The following is a 12,956-nucleotide window of genomic DNA, read 5'->3' on the forward strand; positions in this document are numbered from 1 at the left end:
CAATCCCAAGATTACTACTTTTGAGGTCCTACGTTTTAATTTAGCTCCTAGCTCCTTAAATTCGTCTCGTAGGACCTCATCCCTTTTTTTACCTATATCGTTGGTACCAATGTGCACCACGACAACTGGCTGTTCACCCTCCCTTTTCAGAATGTCCTGCACCCGCTCCGAGACATCCTTGACCCTTGCACCAGGGAGGCAACATACCATCCTGGAGTCTCAGTTGCGGCCGCAGAAACGCCTATTTATTCCCCTTACAATTGAATCCCCTATCACTATAGCTCTCCCACTCTTTTTCCTGCCCTCCTGTGCAGCAGAGCCAGCCACGGTGCCATGAACTTGGCTGCAGATGCCCTCCCCTGATGAGTCATCCCCCTCAACAGTACTCAAAACGGTGTATCTGTTTTGCAGGGGGATGACTGCAGGGGACCCCTGCACTACCTTCCTTGCACTGCTCTTCCTGCTGATCTTCCATTCCCTAGCTGGCTGTGGACCCTTCACCTGCGGTAAGACCAACTCGCTACACGTGCTACTCACGTCATTCTCAGCATCGTGGATGCTCCAGAGTGAATCCACCCTCAGCTCCAATTCCACAACGCGGACCGTCAGAAGCTGGAGGCGGATACACTTCCCGCACACGTAGTCGTCAGGGACACCAGAAGTGTCCCTGAGTTCCCACATGGTACAGGAGGAGCATATCACGTGACCGAGCTCTCCTGCCATGACTTAACCCTTAGATACACTTAAACTGGCAACAACAATGCTAAAGTTTACTCACTGTTATAGAAGAGAAAAAAGAAAAACTACTCACCAATCACCAGCCAATCACTTACCCCCTTGGCTGTGACGTCACCTTTCTCTTTCTTTCTACTTCTTTTTTGCCTTCTTCCTGTAGCTGCGCAAGCTGACCTCTCGCCGACCCCGGACTCTTGCCTCACCATCGAACTCCTGACGCCTCTCGCGGCCTTTTTATAGGCCTCCGACCCCGGACTCTTGCCTCATCAACGAATTCCCGACGCCTCTCGCGGTCTTTTTATAGGCTTCCGACCCCAGACTCTCGCCTCACCAACGAACTCCCGACGCCTCTCGCGGCCTTTTTATAGGCCTCCGACCTCGAAGAAGGAGAACAGTGTGGCAATGAGGGAGAGGGAAATACAATACGATGGATAGCAATGAAGGAGAGAGAGAAGACTTAGACTGCTGTTTTGAGGGTAACAAGAAGCTGGGAGGAAGGAAAGTGCCAGCCTTTACACAGATAGTGGGAAGGGACAATGTGAGTTTTAACTGAGGGTGGAGAAGGGTGCAAAGATGAATTTGGGAGGGGGTAATGGTGACAGAAAGTGCCAGCTTGAACTGAAGGGGTTCCACAGGGAAAAGAGTGCCATATTGACATGTTGGGGAAAGCATCGACCCAATTTGATTGGGGAGCTGGAAGGGGAGTACCAATTCAAGTTGATTTGGAGGTGGGTGGGGAAAAGAGTGTCACGTTGAATTGGGGAAGATGGAGAAGAATGTCTGGTTTAATGAGAAGAGTAGTACCAAATTAAATTCAGAAAGAGGAGTGTTTGCATAAACTGGAAGGGTTGGAGGAGGAAAAATTGTCTTTATGAAAGGATAGGCAACAATGTATTTGTGCACTGGATCTGAAGGGGTAGAGTACTTCTGAATTAGGATAGGAGGATTGGGTTAGAAGAATGTCTATTGAGCTAACTTTGGACAGCTGTGGCTCAGTGGGTAGCACTCTCGCCTCTGAAACAGAAGGTTGTGGGTTCAAGTCCTACTCCAGAGACTTGAGCACAAAAATCTAGGCTGACAGTGCAGTGCTGAGGGAGTGCTGCACTCTCAGAGATGCCGTCTTTCAGATGAGACGTTAAACCCCGTTTGCTCTCTCAGGTGGTCGTAAAAGATCCCATGGTACTATTTCAAAGAAGGGCAGTGGAGTTATCCCAGGTGTTCTGGCCAATATTTATCCCTCAACCAACAACACTAAAACAGATTATCCGGTCATTATCACATTGCTGTTTGTGGGAGCTTGCTGTGCGCAAATTGGCTGCTGCGTTTCCTACATTACAACAGTGACTACACTTTAAAAAGTACTTTATTGGCTGTAAAGCACTTTGAGACTTCTGGTGGTTGTGAAAGGTGCTATATAAATGATGGTCTGTTAAAAGTCCACGAATGGCACTTTTCAATTATTTTAAGATTATAAATCTCAATTATGAATTATAAATTGTTTAATTACACAATGATATGATTGAAAGTGTGTGTTGGTCTTTGTATTATTTGTTTTAATCCATAAACCAGTATGGATGGAGAATGTAATAATCAAAGGGAACAATGCCCCATCACCCCAGAAATGCACCACCAATGTGTGTCTTGATATTTTTGGATTTCTCCCTTCAGTCTTTAATGTACATATGTTTTTATCTTCAAGTGAAAGGATGTGTTCCTGAGGTTTAACATACAAAGCCTGTGTAATTATTTAGTTTAGAGGCTTGAATTCAAGGCAATCTTCAGTCAGTCAGCTTTTCCTAGGTTCACATCTAACCTACTCATTTAGCTAAAAATAGCAGCACTCTTCTGAGTTGCACTCTACACTTTATTTATTCTGAAGCTAAGTACGAAGTGGAGAAGTAGGGGCAGATAATAGACCTTGCCAACCTACCGCAATTTGTAATTAACAAAATCGCTTTCAACACTCCATCATTAGTTAACTTTTTCCTTTGTTTTGCCTGAATGCTTCATGAGGGATAGGCAACAAGGTTTCTGGATCCTGATTAATCCTACAAACAGCCCACCACAGTCGAAAACCAATGGTGGTGCTCAGACAACCCGAAGTTTTACAAAAACCAACAGCTTGATAGCACATCCTCCATTCTCCTTCCAGACAGGTTTATGGATTAAAACAAATAATATAGAAACCAACACACACTTTCCATCATATCATTCATCATCTCAACTGTGTCTTGTCATTCGCTTCCTGTTATCGCAGGGATTCTGTAACCGCTGAATCGATGCTAACTCATACATGTCATGCAAAATAGATTTGTATAAAATGAAAGAACACTTAAGAATGAATTAACGCTCTATATTAAATTTGAAATGCAAGGATGAAGCATAATCTGCAGCAGCTTTTCGTTGTCTGCTAACACTATTATAGAGTAACTCAACATCTTCATACAGAAACCAAGGTTAATTATGCAAAGGGAATTTGATATGCTTGGGTTAAATTCCAAGGTCATATTCTTTCAAAAGCTACAGAAAGTGTTCGGTTTGAACAATACAGGAAGAAAAGATGGGGGTCAGATCTTAACATCTTGTCATTGGTTAAAAATTGGACAACGGACTAATCTCACTTTGCACCTGATTATTATATATAAGCAAAGAGCACAGAAAGGATCCACATGACTCTTAATTAGCTGTGGGTGAAAGATAATTGGAATTTTTTTTGGTGCATGCCATCAGCAGGTACACTTGAATTAACACAAAATCACATTGACTTTTTGAAGGTTTAATGAAAAGTGTCTTGATGGCATAAACAGTTGGCATCTGTGAATCGGAGAGAATCAGCATTCTTTCTCTGAAATGAGCTGCAGCCATATCCTTTAAAATGCTACATGTAAGAAGTGCAATGATAGAAGATGGAAGCTATGTATCCTGGCTTGTTTGTTGATCAACAAACTATTCAATCAAACTAGAAATGAGGTGAAAATGTTATGCTATATATGATCTGGCTGCAGCTGTGAACTTTCTTTGCTTTTGGAGAACAAACATCAGCGCTTTCCAAAAGGACTTCTTACTCTCTCTCCAACCAAAGAATAAACACAAACAAGAAATGTTTAAGGAGTATGTTCGACATAATGGAAGTATTTTTTCTGCAAAGAACAGCCATTTTGATGTAGAATTCTCTAGTACTATATACAGTATTCCATTTGAAAGTCTTACTTACCTCCCTGATGGTTCAGCAAGTTTTTCCAAGAAGTAGTGGTGCCTTGCGGCCACCAAGCCCCACATTTAATTCCCAGACTGTGCTGAATTAGCTGATCTCAGCCAGGGTGGTGGTGAGGGTACTGCAATTAGTGAATAGGTTAGGGAGCTGAACGCAATCACAGCTCCTGCTCATTATCACTATCTAGCAATCTTGGTTGGAAGTGCACATGTGCAGATATTGGGCAAGGAGGACAGGATAAGGCTCCTCAATAATGTTCCCATAATGAAATAACCTACCAGCAGTCACTGTAAAAATTCACGCGTGAATTATGTCCACTGAAGACACCCATGTAACTTTTTTTAAATTCCCATTTTCTTTGTCCTTGAAAGCTCTTGCTTATGATGGGGCATAGTTCTGCGCGATTCAACAGCTCTTCAGTGAATCACCCAAGTAGCCATTCTTGATGCGTGACTCGGGACAGGCGTAGCAAGGGGCAGTTAGTATTGTAGGACTATTCATTCATGTGGGCCATCGCAACCAATCACATTCCTGTCTCCTTACTTGACATTTGCAGGAATAAATTTAACTTGGATAGCAATTTGGAGTGTTAACTCTGGGCTATTAATTTTTCCTGTCACAAACCAAGGGACACTGAGGCTAATTCAGACGAATATATAATATATTTAGCCCATACAACAATCAAAGAATTGCAATTAAAAAAAACATAATTCTCCAAAATTATCACTAAGACTAGCAAAATATTTGAGATTTGTGTGAATAATGATGCACAATTAAGTATAGCAATAATGATAGCCAAAATTTGAATAACTTCACCAGGAGAGGCAGGGTTTCAAAACTGTTGTATAGACCACAGCAATAACATAAGAACATAATAGGAGCAGGAATAGGCCATTCGACCCCTCGAGCCTGCTCCATCATTTAATACGATCTTGGCTGATGCGATCATGGACTCAGGTCCACTTCCCTGCTCATTCCCATAACCCCTTATTCCCTTATCAGTTAAGAAACTGTCTGTTCCAGCTTCCACAGCTCTCTGAGGCAGCGAATTCCACAGATGGAAACCAAAACTGCACGCAGTATTCCAGGTGTTTCCTCACCAAAACCCTCTATAACTGTAGCAAGACTTCCCTGCTTTTATACTCCATCCCCTTTGCAATAAAGGCCAAGATTCCATTGGCCTTCCTGATCACTTGCTGTACCTGCATACTAACCTTTTGTGTTTCATGCACAAGTACACCCAGGTCCCGCTGTACTGCAGCATTTTGCAATCTTCCATTTAAATAATAACTTGCTCATTAACTTTTTTCTGCCAAAGTGCATGACCTCACAATTTCCAACATTATAATCCATCTGTCAAATTTTTACCCACTTACTTAGCCTGTCTATGTCCTTTTGCAGATTTTTTGTGTCCTCCTCACATATTGTTTTCCTCCCATCTTTGCATTGTCAGTAAACTTGGCTACATTACACTCGGTCCCTTCTTCCAAGTCATTAATAGAGATTGTAAATAGTTGGGGTCCCAGCACTGATCCTTGCAGCACCCCACTAGTTACTGATTGCCAACCCGAGAATGAACCATTTATCCCGACTCTCTGATTTCTGTTCGTTAGCCAAATCCTCTATCAATGCTAATATATTACCCTCAACCCCGTGAACTTTTATCTTGTGCCGTAACCTTTTGTGTGGCACCTTGTCAAATGTCTTCTGGAAGTCCAAATACACCACATCCATTAGTTCCCCTTTATCTATCCTGTTCGTTACATCCTCAAAGAATTCCAGCAAATTTGTCAAACATGACTTCCCCTTCATAAATCCATGCTGACTCTGCCTGATCGAATTATGCTTTTCCAAATGTCCTACTACTGCTTCTTTAATAATGGACTCCAACATTTTCCCAACCACAGGTGTTAGGCTAACTGGTCTATAGTTTCCTGCTTTTTGTCTGCCTCCTTTTTTAAAGAGGGGCATTACATTTGCAGTTTTCCAATCTTCTGGGACCTCCCCAGAATCCAGGGAATTTTGGTAAATTACAATCAATGCATCCACAACCCCTGCCGCTACTTCTCTTAAGACCCTAGGATGCAAGCCATCAGGTCCAGGAGATTTATCTGCCTTTAGTTCCATTATCTGACTGAGTACCACCTCCTTAGTGATTTTGATTGTGTTAAGCTCCCCCCACTGCCCCCGCCCCCCCCCCCCCCCATAGCCCCTTGACTATCCACTGCTGAGATATTGTTAGTGTCCTCTACTGTAAAGCCTGATACAAAATATTTGTTCTGAATTTCTGCTATCTCCTGTGGAAGTGAGGAGGTTATAGAGACTTGCTTCATAAATCTAATTAGTTTCACACTGCACAATTTGTCTGTCTTATCTTATTTTGTGTATGCTTTGCATGTTATATTTGCAATTCATATTTTTACAAAGGTGAGGAATATCAGTGCTAGGTAATAGAAAACTTTTCATTGCTGAGTCGGGCTGAAGTTATAATTTACTGCAATTGCATAGAGCACTAATCATACCTAATTTTATTGTATTCAGTTTTAATATGGATCTACTGGCCAAGGAGAAAGCCAATACATGATTCACTGTTATGATATCTGCGATATGATATCTGTAATCTTGGATCATATTCACTGAGAGGTGATCTGGTTGATCGTCATTGAGAATAAATCATGAATGATTTCTATCTAGTCATGGAATCAAGAACAAAAGTCATAATCTTTGAATGTGAGCCAAGCCTGTTATGTGTGAATCCAGAAAACATTTCTTCACAACAGGAAAGATCATGAGAATATTGAATGCTTTGTGCCAGAAGGTAATGCAGAGCCAATTGAGGTATTGAAAAATGAAATAGATACAGGTGGGAGAAAGGGTTTTATGGAACTTGGAAAAAGGCTGAGAAGTTGGGATTAAATTAATTGGTGCCATGGATAATAAAATCATCATCACAGGCAGTCTCTCAAAATCGAGGAAGACTTGCTTCCACTCTAAAAGTGACTGTACAGTCCAATGCAGGAATTACAGTCTCTGCAACAGACAGTGGTTGAAGAAAAGGGTGGGTGGGGAGTCTGGAAATGGCTTCCCCTTGTTATTAACCTCCAACATTTTGTCTCATCTACAAAGCGCACTTTCTATTTCTTACCATTATAGTCCCACTGAGTGTGATTGTCAACTTGTGCCATATTATGGATAGTTTATGTATTGCCCACATGTCCTAAAGGAATTGGAATGAGACTGTGTGTATTTATTTTACTTAGGAGCCTTACAGTTGGCAGAGATAGGAAATGTTCACGGCATCATTCTGATGTAGATTCAAACACAAGTCCCAAAGGTTAAAGGACAGTATGCTTTCCCTCTGCACCATCGAGTGCTCAGTACTTTTTATTTCTATTAAATAATGCTTTTTTTAAAAAGTTGTAGCTTCCCCAGTGATTTTGTGGTACATGGATCACAGAAAAAATCCTTTCAATGCAAAATATTACCTGTCAAATTCAAGTTTTATATATATATTATTTAACATTTTAGGAGAGGCTCTGCATTTTATTTCTATTTTTTACAGTCCTGCTATTTCAAGTCAGCCCTTTCAGCAGTGAGCTGCCCTGTCAGCTGCAGACTGTCAGAAAGAAACTGTGAAATGCAGACCTCGGGTGCTGCAAATCTGGTATTTTGGGTTGTTTGAGGTATTTGGTACTGCAGATTTAATCTGATTCAACAATAAGAACGCCTTGTGTAATAAGCCAAAAAAAATATAAAAGCCTTTTGAATAAACCAATAGTTCATGTTTCCACATCAATATTTTCAAAAATTAAACCTAAAGATTTTTGCTGTAAATTCACAACTTTAGCTACAAGACATTGGGCTCAATTTTCCCCGTTCAATTGCGCCGTTTTTTTGCCGTTTTTTTTAAGGTTCCCCCTGCGATCTGCGCTGGCATAACTGACTTAGTTACGATTTTTCTAGGCCAGTTTTTTTTTTACATCCTAGTTCCCTCATGTCTGCGCGTTTTTTTCAATTGTTCGCAGTTTGGCCAACATTTTTTCCTCTTTGATTGGCGGCTTATCTGGCCACTCCTGAAAAACCTTCTGGTGAGTTAAGAAACCAGCGCACATTCACAAATCTGCGCTGAAAGATGCCATTGTTTTTAAATCGAAGATTTTGGAGGGAGTGAAGAACACTGTCAAAATCATAATAAAGTTCAACTTTTTTTAACCTGTCAACGTAGAAGTGTAAATTTGTTGGATTTCAGAAGTTCTCTCATTTTTTTAACTCACTCACACGCCACCAGCGAACATCTTGAACCAGGGCTGGAGGGTCATAGGTTTGGCCGGCAAAATCGGCCCCGCGCCCGGACACAGGGGCTCAGGCTCGACTACAAAATAAGCTATCGGGGGTGGGGGTTGGGGAGAGAAGAGAGTGAGGTGCCGATCGGAAGGCATGGAGCCCAGGGAGGGAGAGAGAAAAGTCACAATACTTCAATTAAGAGGGGGGGTGGGGAGAGAGAGAAGTCACAAGACCTTTGTGTGTGGTCCATCCATACAGACCTGGAGAGATACAACTGAGAACCTGTGCTGCCTGCTTTCCTGCCATTTTGAGCTTCTTTCAAAGGTTAAATTTAAGTATGGGGGCAATATTGACAATGCCACCTTGTGCGAGCCTTCTGCATCATGGTGCTGTGTAGGAGACAATTGATTCGACTTCATCGCATCAGGAACAAATGAGCCCATAGTGTGCTGAGCAGGAGACCTTACCAACCTTGGGTATATTGAGACAGGCGTTCGTACTCCACCTGAGTGATGCAGACTGTGTCAGAAGGCTACATTTCCACAAAGAAGTTGTTAATGAGATCTGTAAGTTGGTCAAAGCAGACCTGCAACCTAGAAGTCAGTTGACGTGAAGGTTACAGCTGCATTATCATTCTATGCCTCCGGATCGTTACAAGCTACAACTGGGGATAAGTGCGCAATCTCTCAAGATGCAACACATGTCTCCATTCGCCAGGTCACGGCTGCACTGTACCCACATAGGAATGACTTCATAAAATTCCCCATGACCGCCCAAGCAATCCATGACAGGGCTGTCGGCTTCTCCAGGATTTCTGCTTCCCAAAGGTACAGGGCTGCATTGATTGTACCCACATCACCTTGCGACCACCTTTGAAGGATTCCGAGATGTACAGGAACAGAAATGGCTTCCACTCTATTAATGTGCAACTCGTGTGTGACGACATGCATCATATCATGTCAGTCGATGTAAGACACCCTGGCAGCACCCATGATGCATTCATCCTACACGACAGCGTTATATCTGCCATGTTTCACTAAATATATTCAAAAGGGAGTTAGATGAAGTCCTTACTACTCGGGGGATCAAGGGGTATGGCGAGAAAGCAGGAAGGGGGTACTGAAGTTTCATGTTCAGCCATGAACTCATTGAATGGTGGTGCAGGCTAGAAGGGCTGAATGGCCTGCTCCTGCACCTATTTTCTATGTTTCTATGTTTCTATGTTTCATCAGCAGCCAGAAGGGCACAGCTGGCTACTGGGAGGCAAAGGGTACGGCCTCGCCACCTGGCTCATGACACCCCTACGCGTAACCTGGATGGAAGCTGACTGTGAATACAACATGTCGCACATTGCAATGCGCAGCATCATGGAGAGGACCATTGGCATCTTGAAACAGCGTTTCCAACGCCTGGACCATTCCTGAGGCTATTTGCAATACTCCCCTGAGATTGCCGGTCAGTTCACTATTGTGTGCTGCATGATGCATAACTTCGCCATCATGAGGCAGCAGCAGCTGGTAGTGGAAGACCCACCTATGGTGAGCATGGCTGATGATAATAATGTGGAAGTTGCAGGTGATGAGCAGGAGGAGGAGGAGGAGGATGAGGAAGCCATGCAAGCGCCTGAGGCCGGAGCACGATGGCAAAGGAGGGCGGGCCATTGTGCTCCTTTAACGATTGCTCGAGCCTTGCTCCAGCAGCTCATCCGTGAACGCTTTACTGATGCCTGAGGGCTCAGCGACAACTATTCCACATGGACATGTTTACTGTTTGGAGCTGTTCTGTAATATTGTGTAGTGTTAATGGAATATGATTCAGTTTTAATGTAAAATAGATTTTATTCAAAAGTTTACAATGTACTTAACTTTAATAAAATTATTCTTGTATCAAACTTTACTTTAATATCAATCTTTAAGATCACTTAAAACTTTAAGATCACTTATAAACTTACAAATTTACATAACTTACAAAAAACTTTTAATTTGACAACAGGTACAACAGTAACAATAATAATAATAACAACAACAGCAGCAAAGAAAGGCTGCACCCATCTCTCATCCCCCTTATTCTAAGACCGCCCGTGTGCTTGGTCGTGGACACTCCACCACCCTGCCCGCAGGCGGTGGCACAGTGTTTCTGGGCTAGATACCAGGCTTACTCTTTCTAACATCTTGGGTACTGCGCACCTCTTCAGGGTGGGGGGGGGGGGGGGGGGGCGTCAGCGTCAGGCGGCAAGTTGCAGGGCCTGGCTTTGGGCTCTTTAGAGGCTGGTGTGGGGATTGGAGTGGGAGTGACAGTTGATTCTGTCAATGGATGCGGGATCTGGGCGTGTTCCCTTATTGCAGCAGCTAACTCCAACATCCCGTCCCTCATGTGCCTTGACAGTGTCTCAACAACCTACAACATTTCCTACTTCATGTTGAGCAAAATTGTCTGAATTACTTGCAACATTCCCGCCCTCATGGTCAGTGACGTGAGTTGCACTACCTCTGACATTCCCTCCATCATAGCCACTATTCCCTCACTAATGGTCCCGGATATCGTTCCCATTTCACATGTCATTGCTGTTACTTCTCCCGACAGTCCCGCTACCTCATCACTCACCCCACTGATGGCATCCAGGAGTGATCAGGTAAGGTCAATGCTCTCTGCACTCAATGACATCATCTGAACCACATCTGTTCGATCCTGCACTTCAGGAGAACGCGGTTGAGCTCTCCTTCCCCTCCTCCCCACGGGTGTGGCTCGCACCCCAACACTGGCACCCGCAACCTGGGACGGTGGGGCCCTGGGTGTGCCTCGCTGCACCACAGCAGTGGGACCTGCAACCTCGGAAGGTGGGGCCCTGGGTGTGCCTCACTGCACCACACCACTGGGACCCACAACCTCAGAAGGTGTGAAACCATGGAATGTCCCACCAACACTAAAACCACTAGTCACGGAAGGGGCTGTCATCTCCATGAGCGGCACCTCCTCCAAGGTCAGTACAACAGTGGGAGTTTCATCCAGCTCCATCCCCTTCCCCTCACCCTCACCCCCATGTTGGTCTGGATGGTTGGATTTGAAGATGTTCTCCTCTTCAGCCTCATCCTCGTCTGAATCTTCTGCATTGTCAGGGTTGGCATCAAGTTCTGCAAAAGATAACAGAACAGTCAAATGGTTAGCAGCAGAAGAGGGGGCAGGATGGGTGGCATGAGTAGGCACACACTGCGCAGGCCAGGCAGCAGGCTGATTTGAAGGACCATGATGAATTTGCAGGACTTACCTTCTGACTCGAGTGTGGGCCCAGCTTGTGCAGTACTGATTGCTTTTTTCCAGGCAGGACCCATCAAAGCAGCGACCCAAGGGTGTCAGTGGCTGCAGATTTGCTGGGCCTCCTCCTGTTCAAGTTCTTTCCCTTTTATTATGTGCCACCTTCCTCTGCAAAGATGAAAATTCAACTTTTTAGAGAGGGTGTCTTTCTCCTGGGTGGGACATATACAGCTGATCACATTTACAATTGATTAAATTAAAATATTACTTACACTAACTACTTGACCAAGGTTCTGCCATTTCTTTTTACACTGGCCTCCAGATCTCGGGGTGGTCACCATTGAACAGTAATCTTCTGCAACTTGGTTCCAGCGTTTTTTCATTTCCTTTGGTGGAACCTTTATGTGACCTCTGCTGGTGTCCAGCTCCTGCCATCTGTTCTCAATCACAGTAACTAGTGTCTCCACTTCTTCCTGTAAGAAATTCTTGGTTCTTGCACTGCGTTGCATCTTGTATTGCTGCAGCTGCGATTTTTCCAATGTTCTCACAGCACTCCTTCTCACACACACAACTGGCTCTTTAAAAATGGCTGATTGCCAAATCCGAGCTGCACTGCGCATGCGTGTCTATTGGACCGACACCAAAAGCGTAACTTTTTTTTCCGCGCAAGCCCAGAATTTGCGGTTTCATTTTTCGGCGCAGACAGCAGGCTCCACCCCCTCCAAGGTGACTGGACATGCTGCGCGGCGCCAAATTCGAATTATACATTGGGGAAACTTCGGCAAAATATTTCTGGCGCATTTCTGGACTAGAAAAATGGGCGTAACTCTGGCAATATGCCAGAAAACGGGCTTGGGGAAAATTGAGTTCATAAATCTGTAACTAAAAAATTTACAGCATGTAAACCTTCAACTTTAAAATAAAATCATAACGCAGAAATAAAATGTGCAAGGACACAACCTCATTTTGTTGTACATAAAATTATTGATGTTTTATGGATTCAGTGGAGCATTTTTATGTCTTCAATTCCACCTGGTTTCCATTTTCACCTCGTGTTCCTGTAGTCATTGGCGGGGATTGCATTCTTGTGAAATGATGAACAAGGGAGAGGCTATATTTATCGAATTGTGAGGTCCTTAAAGGGTATTGTGTTTACTGTTTTGTTCATCAAAACAACCAGGTGTCTAAGGAGACTAAGGCTATATAAAACTTAATATTAATGTGGCATGGTTTTCAACCATTAAATTTAATGTTTAGAATTTTGTTTTTTATTTCCTCATTAGCTGGTGCCAACATTTTAGTAATCGCATAGACATCATAAGCTTTGAAATTCTTAACTTACTCTTGATCACACATTGTGATTGTAAAGTGTTGAATTCAAATTTATACTCATTACAGTGAGTTCAGTAGCCTGCAAAGGTCTGGCTGTGGCCTGAAATGGCAGGCGGTTGTGAAGAGACAGTGGATTGCC

The sequence above is a fragment of the Pristiophorus japonicus genome, chromosome 16 (assembly GCF_044704955.1).
Source record: "Pristiophorus japonicus isolate sPriJap1 chromosome 16, sPriJap1.hap1, whole genome shotgun sequence".
NCBI classification, from domain to species: Eukaryota; Metazoa; Chordata; class Chondrichthyes; family Pristiophoridae; genus Pristiophorus; species Pristiophorus japonicus.